We start from the raw sequence: 22,650 nt of genomic DNA on the forward strand, positions 1-22,650 counted from the left end.
GATCTTTAGTATGAGTACATTTGAAAAATGTACTCATTTAGAGCTATAAATTTGCCTATCAGCCCTGCCTTTTTTGAATCCCATACTTTGGTAAGTTGTGTTTTCATTTTCATATGCCTCAATATATTTCTTAAATTCTCTCATGATTTCTTCTTTGACTCATTGCACATTTAAAAGTACACTGTTGACAACCAGCAAGATGGTGGCAGAGTAAGGAACAGTTAGAATAAGCTTGTCTTACTGGGCAATTAGTAAACACCCAGAACTATCTAAAGCACCTGTTTGGGGGCTTCAGGAGACCAGAGAGCATCCTGCAAAATCCCTGAAAGAATGGAAGGAGGAGACTGCTCATTTGCAGAGAAGATTTGTAAGTAGAGCACTCCACACCACAGAGGCTGGTGCCCATCCTCCACTGGCAATGCAAGCCACCTTGGAGGCTATTCTGTGGCTGGAATTGGAAGCTCCACTTCCCCAAAAAAATGGTGGAAGAAGAGATAGTTGGGCACCCGCTTCAGCTACAGATTAGTAAATTTGATGGACTAAAGTATAATCCTCAGAAGAGTTTTAAACTTTGAAAATGTCCAAGTCAGAAAGAGGCTGGTACCTGCCATTTTAACTCTGTCACTGGCATGAGGAGAAGTGGGGCAGATTCAACGTTACAGTGCTGGCAGGGACTGGCTTCTTTCCATCTAGATTATTGCAGCTCTAGCCTAAGCTCCAGCCCCACCTCCAGCAGGGAAGAAGCTGGGGTGACCTGTATAAACCTCTCAGGGAAAATATAGGCCACACTGTGGAGGCCAGTGATCATCCTACTCTGGTGGGACAAACTGCCTCAGGAGCTATTCTGTGGCTAGAGTTGGAAGTTCCATTTACGAAAAACAGGGGAGGAGGAAACAGTTGACCACAGATTTCAGCTGCTTATTAGTAAATTTGACTGGCTAAAGTATAACCCTAGGAAGAGCTAAAGTTTGAACTTGTGCGAACATTCTGTATTCTGTAAGAAACAGAATGTTAGCTGCCATTTTGACTCCACCACTGGCATGAAGGGAAGCAGGGCTGATTGAAAATCACAATGAAGGTAGGGACCAGCTTCTTTTCACCAGGGTAGGACACCAGCTCTGGCTGAGCCAGGCTCCACCCCACCTCTGGCAGGGAGGAAGCTGGCAGGACCTGCATCAGCCTCTCTGGGTAACTACAGGTATATTTGACTGGCACAGACTGAATAGTCAGAAGTCTACTGGGCAACTGGGGTCATTTTGGATCCACATGACATAGATTCCTGCCCACACCTGCAGCTCCACCCATTTCCCAGGCAGGGGAGGAAGAGGTATGAAGCTTCGTCAGTCTCTCAGGGCAACTACAGTCTAGACCTGCATGACAAAGGAGAAAGGTGGCAGAAGCTTCATAGGTCCCTGGGGCAATGCAGGCAGCTTGGTCTCCACAGCTTACAGCATCAGTTACATCCTCAGCTCCTACTACACAACCAGCAAGGGAAAAAGGGCAAGAAAGCCCTAAATGAAAGAGAGAAACTGCACCCAGAATAAATATATCTAGTAAGCCAGACGCCAAGACATCAACAAAAAATTACAATCCATACCAAGAAATAGGAAAATATGGTCCAGTTAAAGGAACAAGATAAGCCTCCAGATGATGTAAAGGAATTGAAACAACTAGTCATAGATGTTCAAACAAGTCTCCTTAATGAATTCAATGAGACTGTTAAAGAGATTAAGGATATTAAGAAGATATTGAATGAACACAAAGAAGAATTTGAAAGCATACATAGAAAAATAGCAGATCTTATGGGAAAAAAGGGCACAATAAGTGAGACAAAAATACAGCTGGAATCATTTAACAACAGACTTGCAGAGGCAGAAGAAAAGATTGAAACCTTGGCCTCCAAAAGCAGACATACAAAAGAACAGATGAAGAAAAGAATGGAAAAGTTGAACAAGGTTACAGGGAACTAAACAACAGCAAGAGATGAGCAAACATATATGTCATGGGTGTCCCAGAAGGAGAAGAGAAGGGAAAAGGGGCAGAAAGCGTATTTAAAGAAATAATGGTAGAAAATTTCCCAACCCTACTGAAGGACATAGATATCCATGTCCAAAATGCACAATATACTCCCATCCAAAAAATTCCAAATAGACCAATGCCAAGGTACATACTAACCAGAATGTCAAATGCCAAAGACAAAGAGAATTTTGAGAGCAGCAAGAGAAAAGCAATGCATAACATATAAATAAAATTGTGTCTATTTCTCATCAGAAACAATGGAAGCAAGACAGCAGTAGTATTTTATATATAAATATATCTCAGATATATATCAGATACTACAAGAGAAAAACTTCCAGCCAAGAATCTTATATCTGGCAAGATTGTCTATCCAAGATGAGGATGAATTTAGAATATTGATAATAAACAGAAACTGAGAGAGTTTATACAAAAGAGATTGGCCTTATAGGAAATACTAAAGGATGTTCTATAGTCTGAAAAGAAAAGACAGGTGAAAGAGGCTTGGAAGAGAGTCTAGAAGTGAAGATTATGTCAGTAAAAGTAACTAAAAGTCTCAAAAGAGTGGTGAAAATAAATTATGACAGATAAAACCAAAAGATAAAAATGGGTGAAATAAAAACTGCCATTACAGTAATAACATTGAATGTTAATGGATCAAACTCACCAATCAAAAGACACAGACTGGTAGAATGGAAAAGAAAATATGAGCCATCTATGTGCTGTCTGCAAGAGACTCACCTAAGATCCAAGGATACCAATAGATTGAAAGTGAAAAGCGGGAAAAAGATATTCCATGCATGCAGTAACAACAACAACAAAAAAGCTCGAGTAGCTATACTTATATCAGATGACATAGACTTTAGAAGACACTAGTAATGTGCAATCTGTGGAGAAAGTCAGGAAAAAAATTTACAATAGCAACTAAAGGAATAAAGTATTTAGGATTAAACTTAACCAAGGATGTAAAGCACTTGTATTCAGAAAACTACAATGTGTTGTGAAAAGAAATTTGAAAGGACTTAAATAATTGGGAGAACATTCCATGACATCATTAAAATGCAAATTCTCCCCAAATTGATATACAGATTCAATGCAATCCACATTAAAAAATCAACCAGCATTTTAAAACTAAACAGAAAACACAATTATCAAATTTATTCTGAAGAGCAAGGGGCCCCAAATAGCCAGAAATATTTAAAAAAGGAAAAGAAAAGTTTGAGGACTCTCATTTCTGGACTTTAAATCATATTACCTAGCTACAGTGGTAAAAAACAGCATGGTACTGGCATAAAGACAGACACATAGCCCAATGGAACCAAACTGATGGTTCAGAAACAGCCTCACATCTATGGTCAAGTGATTTTTAACAAACTTGTCAAACTGACCCAGCTCAGACAGAATTGTCCATTCAACAGATGGTGCTGGAAGAACTGGATATTCATAGCCAAAAGAAAGAAAGAGGACCCCTATATCACACCTTATACAAAAATTAATTCAAAATGGATAAAAAACCTAAATATAAAAGGAAGAACCATAAAACTTCTAGAAGAAAATGTAGGAAAACATTTTCAAGACCTAGTGGTAGGTGGTGGATTCTTAAGGAGATAAGAGGAGGACTGAGATGGACTACTGATGTTTAATGTATGTAGAAGTTTTAATTAGCTTTACTGTAAAAGTGTGGAAATGTATAGAGTCGATGGTAACACATTATAATGATAACAGCTGGTTTATAAATGGGTATGTGACTGGAAAGGATAATCAAGGGATATAAATGTCAATTGAAAGAAAGTTAGAGAATAATCTAGGGACTGAATAATACAGCAAATTCAGAGGTGGATGAGAATTGTGGTTGATGATACAGATGCAAGAATGTCCTTTGTGAGGTAGAGCAGATGTACATCACTATTGCAGGGTGGTGGGAATGCAGAGAAGCATGGGAAAAATACAGTTGGTGTGATCTGTGGACTGCTGTTAAGAGCAATACCGTAATATTCATGCATTATGCCAAAGATGTATTGTGTTGAAATGTGGGAATATGGAAAAAGTGTGCTAAATGTATGCTAAGGATGATGGTTAGTGGTAATATTCTGATGATATTATCTCTTAATCTGTAATAAATATTCCATCATGGTGTGTTGTGTTGATAGAGGGATGTTATATGGGAGTTCTGCAATTTGCATTATTGTTTTGTAAGTTCACAACTTCTGTAATAAAAATATATTAAAAAAATAATAATGGGGTGGGTTGGAGGGAAAATACACCAAATGTCAGATATGGATTATAATTGGCAGTAAGATTTTGATGATATTCTTTCATAATTTGTAACAAATATCTTACAACAATGCAAAGTGGTGGTGGAGTGTTGATGTATGGGATACCTCTATGATGTTATGCATATTTGCTTTGTAAGTTCACAACTTTTACTACACACTTGTTGTTTATGTATGTTCACATATAAATGATATAAAATAGCTATAATATATAACAATATAAAAATTATAATATAATTATAATAAATATAATGATTGTGGGAAAAGATACAAACTGTAAGATACTTAGGTTAGTAGTAATATTTTGAGGATGCTTTTTCATCATTAATTAAAAATGTTTCAAAACAATGCAAGGTATTGGTGGTAGGGTGAGTTAAGAGAGTCCTGTACAATGTTATGTACATTTGTTTCATAAGTTCACAACTATTACTGTACACATTGTTTATGCATGTTTATGTATGAGTGATATACTTCAATAAATTTAATTAAAAAAGAATACATTGTTGAATTTCCATGTAATTCTGAATTTTCAAATTTTCCTTCTGTTATTGACTTATAACTTTATCCTATTGTGTTTAGAACAGTAACATTGTATGATTTTAATATTTTTTATTTCATTGAGACTTGTTCTGTGAAATAGCATATGGTCTATCCTGGAGAGTAACACATGTGGACTAGAGAAGAATGTGTATTCCTCTGCTGTTGGGTGAATCGTTTTATATATATATCTGTTAAGTCTAACTTGTTTAGAAGATCATTTAAGTCTGCTATTTCTTTCCTGATCTTGTCTTAATGTTCTATCCATTATTGAAGTGGTCTATTAAAGTCTCATCCTATTTAAGCAAACCCATCTATTTCTCCTTTGTAATCTGTCAATATTTGCTTCATGTATATTGAGCCTCTGTCATTAGGTACAAATATATTTATAATTGTTATATCTTCTTGCTCAATTGACCCCTTTATAAGTACACTGTGGCCTTACTTGCCCTTGAAACAGGTTTTGACTTAAAGTCTGTTTTATCTGATATTAGTATAACTACCCCAGCAATCATTTGATTACTGTTTGCATGGTATATTTTTCCATCCTTCTAATTTCATCCTACTTGTGTTTTTGAATTTCAGGTGATTCTCTTTTAAACAGCATACAGTTGGGTTTTACTTTTTATCCATTCTGCTAATATCTCCACCTTTTGATTGAAGATTTAATCTATTTACATTTAAAGTAACTACTGATGATGCAAGACTTTCTTCTGCCATTTTGCTATTGGGTTTTTGTAAATCCTATACCTTTTCTGTCCCTCAATTCTTCCATTAATGACTATTTTTATATTTATGTAATATTTTGTTTCATTTTGAGGCCCTTCTCATTTCTTTTTGTATATGTTTTTCATATATTTTCTTCGTAGCTACCATGGGGCTTATATTTAATTTCTTAAATCTATAACAATCTTAGTTAATTTGATACCAACTTAACTTCAATAGCTTACACATATACTATTCCTTTACCATTCTGTCCCCCCACCTTTTTGTAATACTTGTTACAAATTATGTCTTTATGCATTGTATACCTGAAACCATAGATTTATCATTATTATTTGCATTTTAGAGCCTGTAAGAAGTAAAAAGTGGAGTTTTGTATCAAAAAATGCATACAATAATACTGGCTTATATAATTATTTATATGGTTACTTAACTGCTTTGATCCATGGTGTATTGGTTAGCCAAAGGGGTACTGAAGCAAAGTACCAGAACTTTGTTGGCTTTTATAAAGGTTATTTATTTGGGGTAGAAGCTTACGTTTAAAAAACCCTAAAGAGTCCAATTAAAGGTACCATAAGAGATACCCTGGATCACACTCTAATGATGTGGTTGAATTAAAGCCTTAATCTTAACATAATTTAATCAAAGACATCTCAGCTGAATCTAATACAATCGAATGGCATCACAGTTTACAAATATAATCAAATATCTCTTTTTGGAATTCATATATAATATCAAACTGCCACAGAGAGTCTAGTGTCCTTTCCTTTCAATCTGAAGAACTGCCTCTAGTTTTGCTTGTGGGGCAATATAGTGGTGACAGACCTTCTCAGCTCTTGTTTATTTGGGAGTATCTTAATCTTTCCTTCTCTTTTGAAAGCTAGTCTTGTCAGATATAAAATTCTTGGTTGGCCCATATTTTCTTTTAATTCTTTCAATATTTTGTCCCGTTGCCTTATTGTATCCATGGTTTCTGATGATAAATTTTTACTTAATTTAATTGGGACTCCTATGTATATAACATGGTGCTTTTTTTAGGGCAGATGTCAGAACTCTCTCTTTGTATTTGGCATTCGACAGTTTGATTCATATGACTCTGGGCATGGCTGTTGCTTTATTTTTCAAAGGCTGCTGATAAAAAAATACCGAAAATGTGTTGGCTTTTAAAATGGAGATTTACTAAGCTTATGATTCTGAGGCTGTGAAAATGTCCAAATCAAGACATCATCAGAAATGCTTTCTCACCAAAGGTCGGCTGCTGGTTGGAGCCTTGGTTCCTGCCACATGGCAGGCAAGATGGAAGCTGATCTCTGGAGTCCTCACTCTCATGTGGCAGGTCAAAATGGCAGCTCTCCTTTTCTCTGTGTTTCTGCTTTCAGTTCTCATTTTATATAAGACTCCAGCAAGAGGGCAGAGACAGAACCTGAATCAAGTCTCACTGATATAACCCAATCAAAGGCCCTAAAGTGATCTAAATAAAGTGGTCTAATTAAAGATCCCTTAACTGAATCTAATCAAAAGGCCCCTTTTATACTTTACAGGCACAGAAATGGGTTAGCTTAAGAACATAATTTTTTGGAATCCACCAAAGGTAAAACAAAATAGCTGTCTTCAATTTTATCCTATTTGTGGTTTGTTGGGGCTCTTGAATGTGTATATTCATATCTTTTTCTTTCTTTTAATTTGTGATGTTTTCTGCCATTATTTCTTTGAATATTCCTTCTTCCTCTTTCTGTCTTCTCCCTCTGGGACTCCCATAATAAGTATATCTGTATGATATCCTATAGATTTCTTAGGCTCTGTTTGCTATTTTAAATTATATTTCCTTTCTGTTCATCAGCCTGAAGCATTTCAATGGTTTTGTCTTTGAATTCACTAATTATTCTGCCAGGTCCAATCTGCTGTTGAAACCTTCTAGGAAATTTTTCATTTCAGTTATTGTGTTCTTTAGCTCCAGTGTTTTTTTTCGGTTCCTTTTTAAAATTTCAATCTCTTTTTTGAGATTCCTACATTGCTCATTAATAGTTTTCCTGATATCCTTTAGCTCTTTCTCTGTGTTTTCCTTTATCTTTTCAAGAAGGATCATCACCATATTAAGGATCATTTTTTAAAGTCATTGTCTGGTATGTCCAAATTTTGTTTTTCTTCATTGATGGGCTTTTATTTTGTTCCTTTGGATGGAGCATCATTTCCTGTTTCTTTGTTTTGTAATAACTTTTGTTGCATACTATACGTTTTAATATTTTAAAGTCTTTTTAAATTAATTATTTACTTTTTAAAATTACATTCAGAAAATATGAGGTTCCCATGTACCCCCCATCCCCCTCCCCCTACTCCTCCCCCCATAGCAACAATCTCCTCCATCATCATGAGACATTCATTGCATTTGGTGAATACATCTCTGAGCACCGCTGCACCTCATGGTCAATGGTCCACATCATAGCCCACACTCTCCCAAGTTCCATCCAGTGGGCCATGGGAGGACATACAATGTCTGGTAATTGTCCCTCCAGCCCCACCCAGGACAACTCCAAGTCCCGAAAACGCCTCCACATCTCATCTCTTCCTCCCATTCCCCACACCCAGCAGCCACCATGGCCACTTTATCCCCATCAATGCCACATTTTCTTTGATTACTAATCACAATAGTTCATGAATAGAATATCAGTAAGTCCACTCTAATCCATATTCTATTCCTCCATCCTGTGGACCTTGGATTGGTTGTGTCCATTCCACATCTATATCAAAAGGGGCCTTAGATTCCACATGGATGCTGTATGCAATCCTCCTGCTTTCAGTTGTAGGCACTCTTGGCTCCATGGTGTGGTGGTTGACCTTCTTCAACTCCATATTGGCTGAGTGGGGTAAGTCCAATAAACCAGAGTGTAGGAGCTGAAGTCTGTTGAGGCTCAGGGTCTGGCTATCATATGGTCAGTCCAGAGATTCAGATCCTCTGGGTATGTATTAAACCCTAGCACCAACTACAGTTCTGGTAAACGTAACAGGAGAGGCTTGTGAAAAAAGATCACATCTGAGTCCAGCTCCATCACACAGAAACACAAACTCCAAAGAAGGGCCAACTGACATGGCACTGAACTCCATCTGCCATGACCATAGAACCTGTGGGTCTCTGTAGCCCTCAGAAGAACCAATACCTGGGTTGTATCTACTTTATCTGTCCCTGGAACTCTGCTGAGGTATGCATAAGGGTGACCCCTCTGATAACCTCCCGGCTCTTTTTTGGAGACTCATAGCCATATAAACTCATTTTGTCCTTTCCATTTCCCCCTTGATTCAGGCCAAAAAGCATTTTTAATTCCTGGTATTATATGTAGACTGAGATATTCTGCTGGTCCAAGTTGACCCTTGTATTCAAGGTCATTTTCTAGTTACATCATCAGCTGGTACTTGGTAGTAATCACTCGGCACCAGGGAGGCTCATCCCTGGGAGTCACGTCCCACACTGGGGGGAAGGCAACGCATTTACATGCTGAGTTTGGCTTCGAGACTGGCCACATTTGAGCAACACAAAGGCTCTCAGGAGATGACTCTTAGGCACCCTGCAGCTCTAGGCTTTGTTCTTATTTCAGATGCACAGGCTCACAAGCATAGTCATTAGTATCAAGGGCTCATTGTTGGACCTTAATTCTTTTTTGGTCTTTGCCATTGCACTTGGGTTAAAGTGTTAAATCTGGGATTTAGTCTCTTAAATTTGTATCCAGCTAGTGATTATACAGAGATTTATTTGATTGCCAGGAGCTAACAAAAACAATGGAGTGGGGAGAGACACACTTTTCACAGTTTTTTAAATTTGTCTCTTTATTGACTGGTAAGATCAGCCCAAGGCAAAAGTGAAGTGCAGGGTCCTCTCTGACTTTGCTGAGCCTGTGTTTTTTCCTGGGCTTGTGCTTGCTTATGTCCTTAGGAATTTCCCTGTTTACAGGAATTCAAATGCCCCCTCTTCTCACTATGAAGTACTGTAGACTCCCTCCCCAGTCCCTCTCCCTCCTTGTTTTATTTCTTAAAGCAGGTAATTCTTTGCTCCAGGCAGCTTTAACTTAACTGTTTTTTACACTGCTTCACCTGCTTCTGCAGTCCTGGGAGGGTGAGCCAGGGATGAGTTTAATGGTTCAGTCTGGGTAGATTGGCCTTTACATACGGGCACCCCAGTATGTGCATAGGGGTTACTCTGCTCCCTCCAGTACAAGGTCAGGGACCCACAGTGGGAATGCAGGCTGCCTTCATGGCAGCATTGAGGGAGAGATGAGGAAGGGTCAGCCAGGGCACCAGGAGCTTCTTCTATGGTTCCTAAATCTGTGTTTCCTTGGTTCAGCGCTCCCCCAGTTATGCAACCCTTTAACTGTTTGCTGAGTTTTAAGGAAGATAAACTTCTGCACGTCTGAGTTAGCTGTTCAAAGATTCTGCGAGGGGACCAGCAGTGTGGGTGAGATTTGAAAATAAATCTTTTTGGATTTTCCAGACTGTCCTCCAGCAAAGGTTGGGAAGTCGCCACTGATCTTCCTCACAGCCGGGCTGCTTAGGGCCAGACCCAGGGCTCAGAGACCCTGTTTCTTACACTTTTCTGGGTTGTTTAAACTGTCAGGAAAAACTGTGATTTCTTATGCTTTGGAAGGAGAATTAAAAATCCTCATTGGACCTTCATTAAAAATGTACTAATATTTAGGGATGTTTTTGAGCTAAAGTTTTTTAAACTGCTTTTAGTATTTCTTCATAAACATATATGAGTAAGTGGCATTGGAATTATCTGGAGTGTTGAGAACCTCTCTGATAAAAGGGAAGGCCTTTTTTGGATGAGGTGAGGAAATTTCCTTTCTTGGTTATTTGGAAACATACAATCTAATCTGAATTAATTTCCCTAAAATTCTCTTCAATCCCTCCATAACCTAGATAATAGCAAGATGAGAAATATGGGCAGAGCCAGCCTCTGTGCCCCCCAAATGTGGGAGAAGCAAAACTCCCGTTTGGCTCTTTGTGGTCCATGTTCAAGTCCTTGCTTCTGTACTATAGCATCTATCCAGTTTTTCACTTGTCCTAGCTGATATGAGGATTAGGACAGTGTTGAGCACAAACATAAAAGAAAGCTTGCTTAACAGTAACTTTAACAAATATTTATTTTTCTTATATAATAATAATAACCTGAAATCTGAAGGTAGGTGGTGGACTTTGATTTGCTATCTCCCAGATTCACAGAGATTGCCTTGGCTTATCTCTTATGGTCACAAAATGGCTGCTCTAACTCTGTGCATTGTCTAAGCTCAAGGCAAAAAATGGAGGGGGAAAGGGAAAATGCCAGCTGTGGCTTTCTCTTTTTGTCAGAAAAGCCAGCACCTATATTAGACATCTTACAGAATTTCACTTAAGTGTGTTAGGCTAAACTGTGCCACCTGGCCACTGCTAGCTTCAAGGAAGACCAGAACATTGAGCATTTAGCTGGGAAAGTAAGAAGGGGGTTGAGAATAACTACTGTGTCAACCATTCAGCTCTCTTGTTTATAGAGGCCCATTTAGGACCTGTTCCTGAGTCTACCTTCTCCTTCTCCAGGGTCACCTAGGGCTTCCTTTCACCAATCTAGGTGACATTTTCCAAAATTTGGTAGCATCATCATTATATCTCAGTAGTACTAAAGATTAAATTGTGAAGATTCATGGTAAATGGCTAATTGTTGGTATTTACCTATGAAGTAGAATAAGGGGGACCCTGGGAACATGCTCTTATGGCTGAATTGTTTGTCAATATTTATGCTAGCAGAGAGCTAAGTCCACAGTAGGATTTGTTCACTCCTTTACAGCAATGAGGGTCTAACTTGTGCTGGGCACAGTGTCAGCATTGGGACACAGCCGTCAGCCAGGTGGAGTGCCTACCCCCATGGAGCATAGCTTTAAGTAGGGATCCAGGTGATAAATGCATCAATATATATAATGTCATATAAGTGGTCAAAGGGAAACTATAGCATGACAGGAGATGAAGAGTGGTGATGTTTGTTTCTGTTCTTGTTGGGGCAGGTCTAAGAAGACCCTTGAGGAGGTGACATTTAACCTGAGTAAAATGAGGCCTTTGTCCCTCTGTCCATTTTAATCCACACTTATGACTTTGGGGGATCCATCCATCCATTAATTCTTTACTAATGACTTTTAAATCTATAAATCTATATCTTTTGTTTCAGGACCTCCTGGGGCTTTAGCTACCTTTCCACCATGCTGTCACTTTAGATTTATAAGTTTATAAGTTGTTGAAAATGAAACTCAAACTCTGTCCCTTAAAACTTTTTTTGTAGAGGTATACTTTATATAGAGGAAAATTCACCCTTTTAAAATGCATAGTACTATGAGTTTTGACAAATGTAACCATCATTGCTAGTAAGATATAAAATAGTTGCATCATTCAAAAAAAATTCCCCTATGCCCCATCTGTGGTCACCCTCTCTCCCCACCCTTAGCCCATGGGAACCACTGATTTGTTTTTTTATCCTTATAGGTTTGCCTTTTCAAGAATATCGTATAAATAGAATCATCCAGCACATAGCATTTGGAGTCTGGCTCCTTTTACTTAGCATTTGAGATTCATTCATGTTGTATGTAATCTGTAGTTTATTCCTTTTTATTGCTGAGCAATATTCCTTTGTCTGAATGTATCATTCCTCAGCTGAAGGATCTTTGTGTTGTTTCCAGTTTTTGGCAATTTTGAATGAAGCCACAATAAATTTTGTGTAGGTATATGTTTTTCATTTCCCTTAGGTGGCATTCATCTGGGAGTGGAGTTTCTGAATTATAGTAAATGTCTGTTTAACCTTATAAGAAAATGCCAAAAAGCTTTCCAAAGCATCTATACCATTTTGCATTGCCATCAGCAGTGTTTTATGGTTTTATATCCTTGCCAGTGCTCGATATTGTCAGTATAATTTTATTTTAGTCATTCTCATCATTGTGGTTTTATTTCATATTTGTCTTAATGCCTAATGATGTTGAGAATCTTTCCATGTGCTCATTTACTATCAGTGTATCTTCTTTGACATGTCTGTTAAAATCTTTTGCTATATTTTTTAATTAGGTTTTTGTTTTCTTAAGTTTTGAGACTTTTTCTTTTTACATTCTGGATACAAGTTCTTTATCAGATATGTTATTTGTAAATGTTTTCTTCTACTATGTGGCTTGACTTTTTATTGTCTTAATATAGTATCTTTAAAAGAACAGAAGTTCTTGCTTTTAATGAAGTCCAATTTGTCAAATATTACCTTTATGGACTGTTCTTTCAGTGACCTATGTAAGAAATCTCTGCCTAATGCAAGGCCCCAAATATTTTCTCCTTTATTTTCTTCTAGATGTTTCATAGTTTTAAGTTTTAAATATTAGCTTATGGTTCATTTGGGGTTAATAGTTATGGAGTGTGAGGAATGAGTTTGGGTTCATTTTATGCATGTGGATATCCATTTGTTCCAGCATCATTTGTGCCTTTCTGCATTGAATTGCCTTAAAAAAAAAAAAACATGTATTTTCATTAGAGAAGTTGTGAACTTACAAAACAATCATGCACAGGTGTGGAATTCCCATACAACATCCCTCCAATAACATACGACATTGTTGTGAAACATTTGTTACAAATTATGAGATAATATCATCAGACTATTACCAGTAACTATGGTTGATAGTGTACATTTGGTATATTTTTTTCATACCCTATTATTAACACAGACATCTTTGGCATTGAGGCAAGACTATTATAGTATTGCTGTTGACTATAATCCAGAGGTTACTTTAATTGTATTTCTCCCATGCTTCACATTCTTACTCCATTGTAATAGTGATGTACATTTGTTTTCGTTTGTACTATTTGCTTGTATTTGTACTATTAACCACAATTCTCATCCATCTCTGGGTTCACTATATTATTCAGTTCCTAGATTGTTCTCTAACTTTCTTTCAATTGCCATTTAATCCTTAGACTACCCTTGTAAGCCATAATCACATTTATAAAAAAATCTGTTAGTTCTACTCATTATGTTACCATCAACTCCATCCATTTTCATACTTTTACAGTCAAGTTAATTAAAACTTCTACATACATTAAGCATCAGTACCCCTTCTCAGTCCTCCTCTTATCTCCTAATAACTTATATTCTAGGTTTTAGCTCCATGCATTTATTCTTCATGTTTAGTTCATATTAGTGAGACCATGAGATGTTTGTCCATTTGTGTCTCACTTATTTGACTTAGCATAATATCTTCAAGGTTCATCCATGTTATCATAAATGTCCCAATTTCATTTCTTCTTATAGCAGCATAGTATCCCATCATATGTATATACCACATTTTGTTATCCATTTATTGGTTGATGGACACTTGGGTTGTTTCCATCTTTTGGAAATTGTGAAGAATGCTGCTACGAACATCAGTGGGCAAATGCCTGCATCACTATTTTCAGTTCTTGATATATTCCTAAAAATATGGCATTCTTCACTAATTTGCATGCCATCCTTGCACAGGCGCCATGCTAATCTTCTCTGTATCATTCCAATTTTAGTATATGTGCTGCTGAAGCAAGCACTGAATTGTCTTTTAACCTTTGTCAAAAATCATTTTCCCATGTATGTGTTGGTCTGTTTATGGGCTCTCCATCCTGTTTAATTGATCTGCATGTTTATCCTTTCCTGAATTCCACACTGTAACTTCGTTGCAAATCTGTAAATCAGGTAGAGTGAATCTTCCAACTTTCTTCTTTTTCAAAATTATTGTGGCTATTTCCTTTTCTTTTCCATATAAATTTTAGAATCAGCTTATCAATTTTAATCTTCATATTATTTTCCCTCTTGGCCTCTGCCCACCTTCTTTTGATGTCCCAGGCGCTGCATATGATCCAGCATGAACTCCCGCTGCTACTTCCTTTCCAATCGCAGACAATCCTTGTCTGACTGAGCACTCAGCACCTCACACTGTGCCAGCATCAGAGTTGACTTTCTTCCCCAGTGCCTCCTCCCAACAATCCACCAAACATTCTGCGACCTGATTAATCTCCCTAAAATTGCAGCTTTGAACTGTTAACGTTTCTGCTCAGAAATATCCCAAATATTTCTTCTTGCCTGTAGGAAAATTCTCCCTTATTTGGATGTTCCACATGGTTCTTTTTAACCTCTCCTACTCTTCCATCTAATCTTTCAACTTTGGTCAAATTGGCTCACTTGATTCTCTATACAGAAATCCTTCCATCTAATCTGTTCATACCTTCCCCTGCCTGTGCTGGGTATTTTCTTTCCTTTTCAAAGTGACTACATCCTCTTCCCTTATGCTTATATGATATGTATTGATTACATTTCTCTTTCTCCCACTAGACAGAGCTTCCTGAGGGTAGGGTACCTAACTTGGCCATCTCTGAAGTCCCCTGTACCTCTTGACTTGTTAGAATGGGAAGGGAAATAATATAGTTTAAATAGGGTATTCAGCACTACCATGCTTTGACTTATATTTAAGCATTATATTTAATTTTTAAAATTTAAACAAAATAAAACTAGGCAAGAGAAGTGTTGATATGTTTCCACAGATGTTAAAAATTTAAAATTGAAAGTCATCTTAGTAATTGTTTTCATTTCCTAGGCTGCTCCAGCAAATACTATTTCATGGTATTTGAATTTATGGGAATTTATTTTCTCACAGCCTGGGAAAATGTCCAAATCAAGCATCATCAAATTGTTGCTTTCTTCCTGAAGACTGGCTGCTGGCAATCCTTGATTCCTGTCACGTGGCAAGGCACATGGTGGCATCTGCTGGTCTCTCCTTTCTCTTCTGGGTTTCATTCCTTTCAGCTTCTTACTTCTGTGGCTCTCTCTCTTTGTCTGAATTTCATTCTCTTATAAAGGAATCCAGTCATAGGAGTAAGACCATTCTGATTGAGGTGGGTCGCACCTTAACTGACGCAACCTCATCAAAAGGTCCTACTTACAGTGGGTTCACACACACAGGCATGCATTAAATTAAAGGACATGTGTTTCTGGGGTATGTAAAGCTTCAAATGACCACAGTAGTGTTTGCTGAATGAATGAATGGGCTTGCCAACCCCTGATGGAAGTTATAAATCCTCTTCGGTGCCCCAGTACTTAGCACAGGGTCCTGCCCAAAGGGAGGAGCTGTAGTCCCTACTGTTCACAGGACACATCTTTGTCTCAAAGCATCTAAAAGCAGCTGGCAGGAATTAAGTGTGTCTCCCCAATTTAGAATTCTAGTAGAAAGCATTGGATCCATTCACCCCTGGTCAGCAGATTCCATTGTGCACAGATGGTGCCTTCTGCTCTGCATTTACTGCATAGGCTGCAGAAGCCTCTGGCTTTTCCAATCAGGTGTGTGGAGAGCAGAGACGTGACTGTTCATCTTGGGCTCTGCCTGCTGCGTTTCTTGGGGCTTGGTCACGGATAGTCATGAAGCCTCAAAAGTTGAACCAGAGCTGGCAGCGTGTGAAGGGGAACATGCAGGACTTGGATATCATTTGCTTTGTGTCTACAGATCTGTCTATGCATCCCCCCAACATGGTGGAGTCCCCCCAGATAAGGCAGTTCTACAGTTTAAACCAGGTGCTGGTAAGCAAGGATTAAGTCTCCATCTACTCTAATCCGATCATATGGATTTATTAAGAGTTTAGAAATAAACTTTTAAAATACAGATTATTTCTTGATATGCTCTTTCATTCAACAAAAATATTGGTTGGCCATTATCTACCACATGTCAGTCTATACTAGGGGTCCTGGTATCTAGTGATGCCCCTAAACAACTGACTTTCAGCTTCTTGCTTCTATGGCTTCCTCTCTCTTGACCTGAATTTCACTGTTATAAAGGACTTCAGTAATAGGATTAAGATCCATCCTGAATGGGGTAGGCTACAACTTAACTCATATAGCCTCATCAAAAGGTTCTACTTACAATGGGTTCACACCTACAGGAGTGGATTATATTTAAGAACATGCCCTTGTGCTAGTATAAATGTGTCTGTGAGTGTGCATGTGTGTATACAGCAGGTGTGCATGTATGTTTCTTTGTGTGCCTGTTGTTCTGAGTGGTCCTATGTGTGAGCATGTGTATCTGTGTGTGTTTGCATTCCTGTGTCTGTGTCTTGTGTGTGATATGGGAGAGCATGTGTGTGGAGATGGTCACACATGTCAGTAGATGACTCATGTCACAGAGATTCCAAGTGCTCTGGGAGAATGGAGATGGTGGTGGTGCTGGACTACCAAAGGGATCTGGGGGCTTCACAGGCAGGGGCGTTTGAGCTTGGGTTAGATACCAGAAGAAAAAAGTGGAAGAAGGGCATTTTGTGCAAAGAAAAAAAGAAGCTTATTGCCTTGGAATAGGGTGAGGCATTCAGTGCAATGTGACACAGGACATGAGGGGTGGCCAAGTCATACTGTGAACAGTCAAGAGGCCAAGCTGAAGAATCTGGGTTTTATCCTGCAGAGATGAGGATCAAACAAAGCTTTACACATGATAAGCTCCACCCAGCCTCATGTTCCTGGACATTTGGTGGAGCTGCACTCCCCATGACCATTGCATAACTAATTCTTGTCTGTGGAATCTGAGTGGAACTCATGAGTCATCTGTCACTTTGTCCCAAACCAGACATAAGCAGGTATGATGTAGGTCACCTTCCTGCCCTCTCCTTCCCAGGTGACGTGGAAGCCACTTGTTTCAGATGGTTTATCTAAGAATTGGAGGAGATCTGCCTACTATTGTCAGTCATGTGAGAGAGAAATAAACCTTTACTGTCACATAGCCTAACTGATCATAAAATAAGCAAGACTATTATACATATACATATATATATATATATATATATATATATATATATATATATATATATATCACATCTTTAACTTCTCTCTGATTCCATTTTTACACTTGGTTAAAATGAGTGCTATTTAAAACACCCTAGAGCTGATGGGAGGTTCAACTGAGATCACATGAAATCACACTGTAAACTATAAAGTGCTGAGAAGAATAACAGAGCCATCGGTTTTAGGCAGCCACCAATGTTGCCTAAGTGGGGAAAAAAAAAAGAGCCCTGATTACTCCTTACAACTTCATTGTGACCTTGTGTGATTTTGCCATCTTGTGGCCTGAAAAATCTGTGTCACACTGGAACACTATTCTTCCTTTCTCTATTCAGGGCATAGTTGCCCATCTCTCAGATAGCCTTTTATGAGATGGGCCATTAAACTTAACTGAATAAAAATTAGACATTATGTTCAGGATGATAAAGTGAGAAATGGAATCTTCCCTAAATACCTATACCTTACTCTACTTTAAAAAAATTCTAATTAGAAAAAGTATAAACAGTTTCATTCACCACCATTGTTTGAAAACCTAATGCATATTAAATCTGGCATGATTGTTTCAGCCTGTTGTGGTTTCTCTTAGAGTCTTCTGAAGTTTCCATACAGATGATGATGACTCCTTACCTCTTGGAGTGGCCTTGAGAAAATAAACCACTAATTCTGAGGAAATGATAGCTAACATTTATTGAGCACTTTCACTGGCACACTCTGTTCTTAAAAACTCACAAGCCTTTCATCACATACTTTTCACAACAGTGCTCTGAAGGCATTCAATTGCTAGTCTCATTTTCCGGATTAAGACACGAAGGCACAAGGATGAGGACTATGCCTAACGTCACCCAGCGAGGCAGCAGTAGAGCTGGAATTTGAACCCACAGTCTGGCTCTGGAGCCTTTGCTCTAAGCTTCACTGCTGCATTGAACTGGTAGTGAAAATTTGAGAGCCTGGGTTTATCTGGGGATAATTAATCTGCCCATTCTGCAATCACGTGGATGGAGAGTTCCAAAGAGAAGCTATGCTTAAAAGAGAAAAATTAAGTTTTCCTGGTCCACTTGAGTACATGGTTTGAAACATTCTTACTGACTATAGAAACAAGAATTTATTTAAGGATGACAGGGTAACATTTTAAAACATTAATGGATGCGTTCCTTCAGCTTCCTTGATAGAACTCTCCCCAGTCCAGGTAGCCACAGCACTTGTGGTGGTTTGAAACTGTATGGACCCAGAGAAAAGCATGTTCTTAAAGTTAAGCCATTCCCGTGGGTGTGGACCCATTGTTCCTAGGCTCTTTTGATGAGGTTCCTTCAATCAAGGTATGACCCACCTCAGTCAGGATGGGTCTTAATTCTCTTACGGGAGACCTTTATAAACTGAATGAATACAGAGAGAGAAAGAAAGCCAGGGGAACAAGAAGCTGAAAGCAAGGAAACTGGAAGAGAAGGGAGAGATCAGCCAATGCTGCCATGTGCTTTGTCACGTGACAGAGGAGACCAGGATCACCAGCAGCTGGTCTCCAGGAATAAAGCATCATCTTGATGACTTGATTTGGACATTTTCACAGCTTCAAACTGTAAGCTGCTGTAAGCTAATCAATTCCCATTAAAAATCAATCCACTTTATGGTAAATACTTTAAGCAGCCTAGGAAACTAAATACTTTCTTCCACCTGACCCCAGGGTGCGATCTTTAATCATCAATGCAGAGGAAGGGAAGGAGTCAGCATTCAGCTTTCCAAATATATCATGGAGGACATCATACACGGCTTGAAGCGAAATGCCTTTTTCTGTTGCCAGAAGATATCGCTTTTGATCATTCAGAGGAGAGGGCTTGGAATAGCAACTAAGTTTGGAATTAAGAAAACAGGGAAGCAGATGTGGCTCAAGTGATTGGGCTCCCACCTACTACATGGGAGGTCTGTGGTTTGGTTCCTAACTCCTCCTGAAGAAGACAGCGAACTGGTGCCATGAGCAGGCACAAGCAAGCTGACACAATAAGATGATGCAACAAGAGATAGAAGAAGAAAAACATAATGAGAGATATGGCAAAGCAGGGAGCAGAGGTTCCTGGTGCCTCTAAAAGAGGACGAGCAGGATGGTGAGCTGGCACGACAAGATGATGCAACTGTAAACATGAGGAAAAACAAAACAAGAGGCACAACAGAAAAAAAAACAGGGACTGGAGGTGGCTTAAGCAATTAGGCACCTCCTTGTCCACATCAGAGGGCCTGGGTTTGGTTCCTGATGCCTTCTAAAGAAACAAATAAGACGAACAGACACAGCAAGTATGAATAACAAGAAAGTGGGGAGAGAGAAAAATAAAATTAATTAAAAAAAAACCCACAGTGTAGTCACCAGAGAAAAACAGGATTGACGCAGATGGGAGAGTTCAATGGTGTAATAGTGGTACAGGATGGAAAAGTGGGGAGAACTAGACATGGATGAGACGAGATTGTGCTATTGCCCCATCCAACACCTTTCACAAAAATGGTGAAGAGGAAACGTGCTAGCCTTGTGAGCCTAGGAGTAGAAGGGTCCCAGGTCCACCTATTGGCAAGGAGCCGGGGAATGGCAGCCTCCTGGGATTTCCCCAGCTGTCATGAGGTGGCACTTGTAGAGCTAAGCTGACAACAATGTTGGGTAGAGAGAGAACCAGAGCCAACACCGCTGTGTTTTCTGCAACCCAAGGTTTCTATGCCCTTCCTGGGAATGCAAAGCACAGAATTTCAGCTGTGACCTAAAGAGAGAGTCAGCAGCGGGCACCATAGACCTGAACAGAATGTGGAAGGGCCACGGCAGCGGGAACAGTGCGGGCATGCCTAGGTGAGACGGAACCCAGGCACTGGTCTGGAACGAGGAGGATGACCACCGCTGGGGGCCCAGCAGGACCTTCATCTCAGCTGACGCCCACGCGCCCATTAACCCCTGCCTCCCGGTCCCACTACGCAGGCATCAGCGCACTCACCCTAGAAGTGCCCCCCTGAGCCAGAGGACAGGAAAGCCCTCCACAGACTGAGAACACTCTGCAGGGATCGACTTTGTCCCGAATTAAGAGTATGTTTCTTACTGTCAGATACATTAGTGATGCAAAAAGAAATTTAGTCTGGGAAGGTTTCACTTTTCATACGCCAGGGTAAATGACTTGAGGATCCTTGTGGAGCCAACCAGCAGCTCCGTGACAGAGGCGCCTCTCTCAGTTGCTTGGAGTGAAACTGGACACACTGCGGGGTGGAGCTCACCTAGGATCGGGGATTGGGATGTAGAGTGTTCGGTCTGGGTGGCATAAACCAGCAAGAAATAAGCAGACCTTTAGTAATTAACTGAGCAAAACCAGTAGTAATTCCTTTGTGAATGTCACAGCATTCAACTTTAGAAACTCAGATTGAACATATTGACTTAAACTCATTAGGAGAGGACAACAAATTATATGATGGAAATGCAGGATCCTTTGTTGCTAATTGCGGCGAATGCACTGAATGAGGATTCCTAGCTCCCAGGAAAGACATCACTGATAGTGTTCCTGGGGCCTGAGGTAGGAAGGGAAATAAGCAAGCTCTGGAGGGGTGTGATGGGCCAAGAGGAGAATTCAGAGAAGCAGGCAAGTGGACAAAGAGTGGAAAAGACAGTCATGTGAGGTGAAAATGCTGGTACTCAGCAGGTACTCAGCAGGTACTCAGAGTAAGTTGTTAGAAATAAGTTGTTTACATAAATGTTTCTTAAATTGAGCTCTTGCTAAAGCACAGTGTAAGATAATTGGGATATGAGTTGAGCTGAAATTTCCTTTTCTTATATTAACGAGGTAAAAGTGTGTTAAGAAAGTTAACAGTAAGACAGCAAAGCAGGGAGAGTGTGCAAACAAAGGAACAAAGTGTGTCCAATCACCTTCAAGCACTTAGAAACACCATTTACATAAAAACAATAAAAGGCATATAAATAACCATGGAATGAGATTCAAGAAAAGATTGTCATTGGGTAATGTTTTCAGCAGTACTGGTTCATGTTTCTCTTCTTACCTGAGAGTAATAAAATTGAATTTCATTTGCATAATTCCATCATTTAGATTATTTTCTAATTCAGACAGGCCTCCATTTAGGTTAAAATAGATTTCTCATTATTAAGAATCAGGGATTCATGAATCATTGCTAGTGGATTCACTGGTAAAATTAAGAGCTTTTGTATGCATTTCATACAAAAAAAAAGTTCCTATCCTTCTTCAAAACTTTTGATGTGAAAACTTATGATGGATTCCTGGGGCTAGGACAGGAGAAGGCAGGCTACATGGTCTTAAGAGAAAAAGAAAGCAGAACCTGGGAAAAAATCCACAGCCTGAGCTGAGAATCTAGAACCCAGGATGGTATGGGATTTGTCCCATGAAGCTTATAATAGAGAAAGAGGCTGGTGAACTCCACCCCCATCTAGATCTTGCTACTGATATCCAAGGAGTACAACATGCTTAAGAAGGCAGAGTAGGTTAGAGTCCTGAGAATTTGGGGGTGGAGACAGGAGGGAAGAAAAGGCTCTAAGGCTCTAAGGAAGGAAGGACTAGTGAGATCTAGACAGGGATATCTAGTCTTCTCTGGCCAAGGGGACATGCTGAAGAAGAGTAGGAAAACCACGTAGGAAGTAGGAAACCACATTAGAAGTTAGCTTGTGGACTGGATGAGACAGCTGAGACTAGGTAAGAGTGCAGTGTGATGCGTATGGGCATCTCAAGGCTAAACGAGGTACTGGATACCAGTCCAAGGCATCACAACTCATTCCAAACCCCACCCACCAGAATATATCACTTACCTTAGCACAGTTGGCTTACAAATGGAATAAGGATGAGCTGAACATTCTTGCAGAGGAGGAACTCAGTGAGCACAGCTGAGAGAGAGACCAGGCTAGGCAGAGGCTGACATGGGGACTTGTAGTTAAAAGACTCCCCCATCTCTGACTCTGAGAAAGCAAGCTGTCTGTTGCCCATTCTGAAAAATGGCAGGCATTGAGAGAAACACCATATTTCATTTATGTAGTAAATGTTTATTGAGTATGTGCAGAATGCCTAATGTGGTGCTGGGATCTGAAGAGAATATGAAACAAACACAAGACATTCCATTCACCCCAGGGACTTACTAATGACTGTAACACATTTACCTGGCACATATTTAAATAGCGGTTTGACAGGGTTGATTAAGGAAGAGAGCTACAGTCCACTGAAACGCAGAGGATGGATGGGCCAAGAGGGCTTCGTGGAGGAAGCAACCCCATCTGATCCTTAAAGAATGGGCAGAATT

At 39.3% G+C, this 22,650-nt stretch overlaps 1 protein-coding gene and 1 non-coding gene across 2 annotated transcripts in view; both read right to left on the minus strand.

Annotated features, from left to right (window-relative positions):
- The window catches only part of NPSR1 (neuropeptide S receptor 1), a 184,458-nt gene that overhangs the window by 158,972 nt on the left and 2,836 nt on the right, over nucleotides 1-22,650 (minus strand). The window lies entirely within an intron of this gene.
- Nucleotides 14,005-14,111, minus strand: LOC111763844 (U6 spliceosomal RNA). The gene has a single exon (XR_002796597.1). It is a non-coding gene; the product is annotated as a U6 spliceosomal RNA (small nuclear RNA).

Source organism: Dasypus novemcinctus, chromosome 5, assembly GCF_030445035.2.
Source record: "Dasypus novemcinctus isolate mDasNov1 chromosome 5, mDasNov1.1.hap2, whole genome shotgun sequence".
Classification (NCBI taxonomy): Eukaryota; Metazoa; Chordata; class Mammalia; order Cingulata; family Dasypodidae; genus Dasypus; species Dasypus novemcinctus.